Source organism: Manis javanica, chromosome 16 (genome assembly GCF_040802235.1).
Source record: "Manis javanica isolate MJ-LG chromosome 16, MJ_LKY, whole genome shotgun sequence".
Lineage (NCBI taxonomy): Eukaryota > Metazoa > Chordata > Mammalia > Pholidota > Manidae > Manis > Manis javanica.
The window spans coordinates 70,800,303-70,808,661 of record NC_133171.1 but is presented as its reverse complement, the minus strand read 5'-3'; the positions used below and the strand labels follow the sequence as shown (position 1 = coordinate 70,808,661).

The window sequence follows — 8,359 nt, the reverse complement described above, 5'->3', positions numbered from 1 at the left end:
CAAGACTAACAGGTGCTGGACATACAGTATGTGCTCAGTAAATACTCAGATGAAAGAAGAAGTCCTACCCATCATTATGCTCCGATACATTTACTTTCCTGGGTCACCACTTCAGCCAGAACTCTTTCACTAAGAGGTAAAATTGTCTTATTTAAACATTCTGCATTGCCTTGTTTCTAAATCTAAAAACCCAAATTAAGTTTCATTAACTTTCCTTTGAGTAACCATTTAAGTCCCAAATACAGTTGATAAGAAACTAAAAACCACGAGGCCCAGGGCTTCCTCAGCAGGCATTTATTGTTCCTTCCTTTACTGTCCCCCAGTTCTTGGCTCACTTAGCATCAGCCAAGGAAGGCTCACACACAGCTGGTAGGAGGTCTAACCAGCTTCCAGGCAAGGGGGCAGACGAGCAGGAGGTAGGGGTGCTCCTCAAGGAATGCGCAGGTGAAAGGAGTCTGAGATCTGTCCAGACTGGATCCACTTATGCTGTGTTTGGAACCCCTCCTTTGAGAGAGTCCAGTCCATTATATACAACCATAGTGCAGGAAGTGATAACTTTCCAGAAGTTTCTTCATTGGTATCTATTGCTAAATTCTTTGCAGTGAGTGGAGGTTCCTTTCTTCTCATCTGCCTGTAAAGCATTCCACCCTGACAGATGTCCTCTGGTGGCCAGGACCAATAATCAGGTCTTCTGCCTCTCATTTATTTGCACTCTGTCTGCTTTGATGCATACATTTACTTTTTTATTGGTTCATTTTCCTCTAGCTACCATCTCATCTCACAATTAATAATTAATGGCTTCAGATTACTCTCTTCTTTGCCATCATCTTAGGTTGTTTATAATGTTAAATTACAGATGGGATGGATGGATAGATGAGAGAAAGAGAGAGAGGTCATAGATATAGATCCATAGATAGATCAAAGACTCACTTTTACATACTTATCTAAATAATTTTTGTTAACCTGCTCACCTAATACTCACCAATCCATGCTCATATATCTCTACAGCACTCTGAGCAAGAAACTGAATTGATACAATGAATTGTGAATTGCAATTTGTTCATAGACAGGGGCTCCTGCATCCCAAGATCATCCCGTAAATCATCTCTGTGACATGTGTTAAGGTTAAATTTCTTTGCTTAACCTCTGCTCCTCTAATCCACTCTAAGCCACTCTAATGTCACAGATCTCCAAACCAAATACCCTCTAATTGCTCCAGTTAATTACCCTAATTACCTCTCTTGTCCTGCAGAAGTTTGAATTCACAACTCTTTACACTACAGATTTTACATCTTCAATTTTTCTGAGATCCATTGTCTCTTCTTTTAAAAACTTCTGCCACTGTCTCCTTTTTCGTGTGTCCCTACTGTTTCACAGAATCTTAATTTTGCTTTTGTATCTTTTTTGAGTCTGTCATCCAATAGTATTGAAACAATAACAAAATAACCAGCCAAGTCAGGCAGTTTTAAGAATAATCACATCAACAATATATGGCAACAACAGATAAGAGAGGCAATTGGATTTTTCCCTTTTTAGCCAATTATTTGTAGATGTAAATCCTGAGTCTCTGTTCCCATGTGAAGTCTTTATGTGCATGGAAGTTTCATGGCCATGTCTGTTAAAATGTGTATAGTGCCATAGTTTACTATGATGATCTTGTAACATAGATTGCTAACCCCTTCTCCCAAAAATCTATCTGAGATATTTTAGGTATCACTGCACCACTAGCTCAAGCTGTTCATATAGAATGAAAGTAATCAGAATTGAGAAGAAAACTAGGAAAGAAAATAAGAGCCATTTTCCAAAAGTGCAGGAGCATGAAAACTTGTCTAGGCTAATCATCAGGATTGTAAAATTTTTATTTCTCAGTTAATAAGCACCACCTGTGTTTATAAAAAGCCTCTGATGACTTGTTGTTTTGTCTCTGGCAAGGAATATAAAATGTTCTTAGAAAGGATTCCATAGAGAACACACACATTATTAATATACTCTAAAATCCCTCCAAATGACTGATGCAACCTTCATTATCCTTTCCCTACTCCATATCACATGCTTTCTTCTTTAATTTTTTTATTGAAATGATATAATATAAAAAAATCATTGACTACATATAAATCAATTGTCTGTGACATGTTACAGGGAAAAAGAAAACATCAAGATTGCCAGTAACAGGCACTCAATCTCATAAAACTTGTAATTAACTTCCAAGCCAAAGCGTAAACTGTAATATATTGCTACAAACGTATAACAATAACAAACTATTTGAATTGCACCTTCGCATTCTCTGTCGTTAATAACAAATAAGCATGAAAAGTTGTGACAGTCATTCATTGTAATGGGTGTCTGCTTGTTTCTCAGAAGTGTCATCTGGCATTATGGAGTGCACCCTTATCCCTGGGAGGGTGTGAGGAGACAGGGTGCTCAAGTTTTGGATACTAACTACAGACAGTGAGAACACCATGGTAGGAAAATTCTAATGGTTCATTTATCTTTTAATCTCAGCTCAAAGATGTTATCAAGTCTTTCTTTGGCCCTAAGTGAATCTAAAAAAACAAGTCCTCAATTTGATTAATTTTTATTATTCTGACTCTTCCAGATATCTATGGCTACAGGAAACCACTCCAAAACAGTAGCTTAAAACACTAACACTCACTGCTCGCTTTGGCAGCACATATACTAAAATTGGAACGATACAGAGAAGATTAGCATGGCCCCTGCGCAAGGATGACACGCAAATTCGTGAAGCGTTACATATTTTTTTTTTAAGTAAAAAAAAAAAAGGCACTAACAATCACTTGTTTGCTTATAGATCTGGGGCGCTACCTGAGCTCAGCTGGGCTTTAAGGTCTTACGTACAGTTGCAATCAATCTGTGGCTGGAACTGAGGTCTGACTGAGTCATCTTGAAAGCTTTTGACTCACGTTTAGTGCCTGGGCTGAGGAGATTCAAACAGCTGGGTGCTGGAACGGCTGGCGCCCTTGGCATCTATCTGTCCCTCCCTCTCTCTCTCTCTTTCTCATCTCTCCATAGGGACTGTGCACAAGTTGGCTTCAGGGCAACCAGACTTCTCAGTGGTGAAGGAAGGCTCCAAGCAAATGTCCTCAGAGAGAGCAGGGGGAAGCTGTACCACTTCTTACGACCTCACAAGCACACTCCTGCCACGTGCTACTCATCGGGACCGTCACTCTGGCACAGGTTCCGTTGGAGAGGAGGAAACACGGACTCTGCCTCTTGAAGAGGAGTCACAAGGTTCTGAGAGATTCCCATGGAGGGTGGGAAATAACGCTGTTTATATCTGTGCAAACTGCAACCTGCCACACAGACTCGTGGCTCACGTACACACTCCAATGCACACACACTCACATACAGTAAATAGGATTCCTGAAGGATAATGCAGTGAAATTCCATGAGGCTAGTAGGTGATGTCTCCTAAACTGCACTCCAAAAGCTCTCACAGCAACTCTGTAACGGGATGATTCTGTTCAAGACCATGTTAGACAAATCCAACTGAGTGAATTAGTGGGGATTTTTTTTTGTGCCTTAATAGACTAAGAGGCAGAAAGGACCTCATAAGCTTTGTTTCCCAAAACATGGTTCACAGGCCAGCAGCACCATGTCCCTTGGGTGCTGGTTAGAAATGCAGAACAGGCCCCGTGCAGGCCCCCATTTCCACAGGATGCCCAGTTGATCTGAGTGCACAGAAACTTTGAGTATTATCTTAGAGGATTGTGCAGTGTGCAGGGTTTTCTAAACAATGTGTCCACAGAGCCCTATTTTAACCCTGAACACTTTCTGAAATCACTGGGAATTCAGGTGAGGATTGCTGTCGTATGTCCGTAGGGAACTGCAGGCTCTCCCACACCCCCCTGAAGGAGCAGGCCACGAGGCCCCACTTCCTCAGACTTCTCCCAAGAGAACTGGTGGCTCTGCAGGGCCCTCTGGCCCCCATCTCAGGCCAGAGAGTGGTGGGAAGAAGGGGCCTTGCCTCCGACCCCCTGCACGCTCCTCCTGACCTTCTCGTGTCCCCTTCCCTGCAATTTACTGGTGCTTGAAAAAGCGGGATTTCTCTCAGCTCCCTTCCTGTCTGGTTGGAAGGTCCCCCACATGTCAGCCTAGTTCCCATCTTCGCTTTATTCTCTGCTGCGTCCCCGTGCCCACCGTGGTGCCCTGACGGAGGGAGTCAATTACAATCCACAAAACTAAAGAATAAGGGAGCAGATGTTAGCAGATAGGGAGCAGAAAAAGAAACCAGCTTCTGAATTATAGGAACGTGGGTCAGGAGGAGCAGCCATGAATTTGTTCTTTTCTACCCAGAGAGACTGAAGCTTCCAGGTGACGAGACCACGTGTTACCCAGAAGGAGCCCCCTTTGGCAGCCTGTCCAGAGAGGACCAGGGGCATGTGTTCAACAACAGCGTCAAGGTTGTGTAGACTCTGGCAGCCCTTTAAAAATCTCCATACCTTCCTGTTCTTCCTCCTCTCAGCTCACAGCGAGCAAGGATGCTTCCTTGATTGTGAAGGAGAAAGAAGACGAAGAGGAAGGGGGAGGAGAGGAGGTCAGGGATTTGAGGAATCTGAGAGCTGATCAAGGAAAATGACACGACCACGGGAGGCAGTAACACATGGATTTCTAAAGGTGGTGCTTGGATGGGGTCGCATGCTGTTAAGAGCCTCACAGCGTGGGGGTTGCCGCTCGGAAGGGGCTGTGAACAGGGGGTTCCTGGGAGAACGTGGGCCGGCCTGTCTAGGGAAGGACACTCAGCAACTCTGCCGGGACAGGGCTCAGTGGGCAGAGCGGCTTGAGCATAACTTTAAGGCCCTGTCTTATCAGTAGGTCACAAATGTTGGATGAGGCTGAGGTTGCACTGAGTATGCAAAGCAGGCAGTCTCTAAATGACTAAAATTTGCTGGTTTGGGCTATTTTTTTAATAATTGCTATGTAAAATTTTGAGTTCGGTATTGATGGGTTTTTAAGCTAATAGGGAAGAAATAAGCAACCTATGAGACAAAACGAAGGCTGTCTGCAGCTCTTTCATATGCCCAGGGAAGAGATGGCTCCATGCACAGCTTTCCACTGCAAAGTAGAGAAAACACAGGACTGGCTGAGGGCTTTTTCTCAGAAGCTAGGATCAGCCAATTACACATCAAGTAACCCATTTTGACCAAAGCTGTATTATCCTGCAGTGGCTGTTCACCTATCCTTGGAGTTGATCAAACCATCAAACACAAATTGATCCCAGTTCAAAATTCTCTGGAAATGGTATTAACCTCCCAAATCCCATCCAAATACTTATGCTGGCTGAGAAGGTCTGATTATTCAGCTTTTGCTTCATCCTTGACTATAAAATCTGAAATGTCACCCAGAATCTCTCTTGCTTGTGGGAATAGTATATACATGGAAATGCATGTGGTTTAATCATGGCTAGTGACTGGATTTCAGCTGTGCATTTTTTTTTCAATAAGGAAAGCATTTCAGTGCAGTTTGTGTTTTATTAAAAGAAAAAAAAGGCAGTATCATTAGTCAAGCACTCAGATGCACAACCCTTCTCACAACAGGATCACTCACAAGGAACCATGTAGATTGGAAAATGGGACCCATTTCACGGGTGAAAGGCGCCTTTGTAAAGGCACTGGGTGAACCTCCAACACAGGATTAGATATTATCAAAGCAGATTTCACTCAAGCTAACAGCAATCAGCTCTCAAGTTCAACTGTTCTCTAAATACATTGAACTTTCCATTAAAAAGTAAATTCTGGGTAGCATTTGGGAGTGGGGAGGGGAAGGTATGGAAAATAACCATCTCGGAATGCCCAGGCCTCCTCCCATGGAACAGAAGGAAGGGCCTTTCATGTCAACCTAACCAATGCACTTTGAGAAAGATAAAGCCTTTCATGTTGGAAGAAAAACAAACCAATGTTCATACTCAAGAATACAATAGCTGTTGCCGTTTTCAACCTAGAGGTTTGTTTAAACTGTAGGGACCATTAGGGATCTTCTGCAAGAAGGATGATGTGGATTTGAGGTCTGTGGTTATGATCCAAAATAGCTGTACCACAAGAAATAGCAAGTCCCCTCCTACAGCAAACTCTGCTAAGTGAGGGGAAAACCTGAGGGGATGCACACGAACCTGGCAATTATATAAATGAGTTATTTATGCGAACCTGGGAATTTTAGAAATGAGTTGTTTAGGTAAAAACTGCTCCTAAGGTAAGCTACCAGTTTTCAATGCATGAGGGTTGAATATAGTAACAAACTATTTTACAGATGGTAGGCAATTCAGTCCAAGGTGATCTGTTATGGTCTCTGCTCAGAAATATGTATTTGTCACAAAGAATTTCTCCTGACTTTGAGAATAATTACTTCAACATATTAAGGCACAAACTTGGTTGGTGGGGGTGGACAATGTCAGGGATGTTTTTCCTCTGGGAAAACAAGTCACAGTTTGGAAAGAAAAATGCAGAGTGTTAAGGGGAGTGGTTCAGACAGGACAGCAAGCACCATCAGGCCATTCCAGATGGGATTGGAGGCAACCTCGCTGCCCGGGGCCCAGGACCCTTCCCAGTGTTCCACTGACAGGCAGACCCGGGACCTTTCTTCAAGGTGATAGTTCCCTCAGGTACCAAAGCTTTGGTACACAAATGACTTCGTAGAAGCTTATTTATATCAAAGGTCTGAAATCTTTTCTTACTTACCTCATTAAGTAAATAATTACATCTCTAAAGGCACACGGTATTTCTTTTTTTTTTAAAGGTATTACTGATACACACTCTTATGAAGGTTTCACATGAAAACAATGTGTTTACTACATTTACCCACATTATCAAGTCCCCACCCACACTCCATTGCAGTCACTGTCCGTCAGTGTAGTAAGATGCCACAGATTCTCTATTTAAGGTGCATGGTATTTCTGATTTCATGTTAATACATCCATGGACACAAAAATACTTAACCCATTTAAAAACAACAGCCTCATTTACTATCCATGTGAAACCTTCTCTGAAAAGCAAGGTGAAAGTGGAAGATGTGAGTCAGCCGCAGTCAAGAGTCCCAGCTCCTTCCTGAGTTCCCACCACTCTAATCCTCTCTGGGTGCAAATCTTGTGCAGATGAAAACTGGGCACGCAGGTACATTTCCCATACTTGCCACAGTGTGAAGTCACCCTGATTCTGGCCCTGAGGAGAAGTTCTCTTTCCTTGCAGCAAGATAATGTTTTAAAAAGCTTTTAAACCTCTTACTGAATTTTTTAATGGATTAAATTCATCATGTCACCAGCTGCTGTGCAGCTAATAGAGCCATAAAACACTGTATTAAAGGATTACCCATGCAAAATTTCCTCTTGTGCTAATGTGAATTTTAATACTTTTAACATTTAGTTGAGATGGGAATGTCCAAGAACAGCTTGTTCAATAGGTTGTTCTATAAAATTAAGTTCCTCATCTCATCAGAAATGCCAGGACTCCATTAAGTTAAAATTTTACAGAGAGGCTAAGATGATTCACTGTGCAGCATTTGTGAGGAGGAAGACAACATCTGCTTCTACATTAATGCTCTGAAAAAAAAGTAAAAGAAAGAAAGAACAAGTGAAAAGAAGAGAAAGCAAAACAGTCATGAATCCCCTAAGCTCCCAGTGCCTAGCCTGAACGGAGGACAATGCTAACTTCCGATTTGTGGAAGGTCAGTATATACAACCCCAAAATGATAATAATTGAGAACCTAAATTTACGTCCCCTTAAATGTCATTTGTCAGAAGTTCAAAATGTCTTAAAATATATGAAATGGCAATTATGCAAAATCACATATAATAGCATACCAAAAATGTGATTATATATATCTAGATGGCAGAAGAGAACATAGAGGGAAAATGTTACTGATAGAGGATGAAAGATGCATGGGAAAGAACACTAGAAATTACATTGTTCAACTTCTTTATTTAATAGGGTTCAAGGCTGAGACCCCTAGAGTCCCAGCTTATTCAAGGTAGCACGGCTAATCAATGCAGAATGGAGAATAGAACCCAGTTCTCCTGGCACCCAGAGCAAGAGCCACACTCTACCTTACATATCTATAAATATGGACATACCGATTTTGTATGTATAAAACAGCTTACATGTTAAACAACAATAAAGAATAAATAGATAAACCCTAATAAGATCACCTCACCTCCTGTGAAAGCTTTGTAAGTAAGGTAACAAACCTACGTATATTGCATATCATCTCCAAGATATTTCTAAATCAGACTACCTCCCCAATATTTCACTTGAAATGTTGTATCCTTAGTTATGTCTCCTTACTCCCTTTCCATGAATGGCCCTTCAAACTTGATTGTAACTGTTACCTGTGCATTTGAAATGTTACGGCA

At 41.8% G+C, this 8,359-nt stretch overlaps 1 non-coding gene across 1 annotated transcript; it reads left to right on the top strand.

Moving 5' to 3' along the window:
• The first annotated feature begins 2,652 nt into the window (after positions 1-2,652).
• Positions 2,653-2,759, top strand: LOC140846925 (U6 spliceosomal RNA). The gene has a single exon (XR_012126442.1). It is a non-coding gene; the product is annotated as a U6 spliceosomal RNA (small nuclear RNA).
• The last annotated feature ends 5,600 nt before the right edge of the window (positions 2,760-8,359 follow it).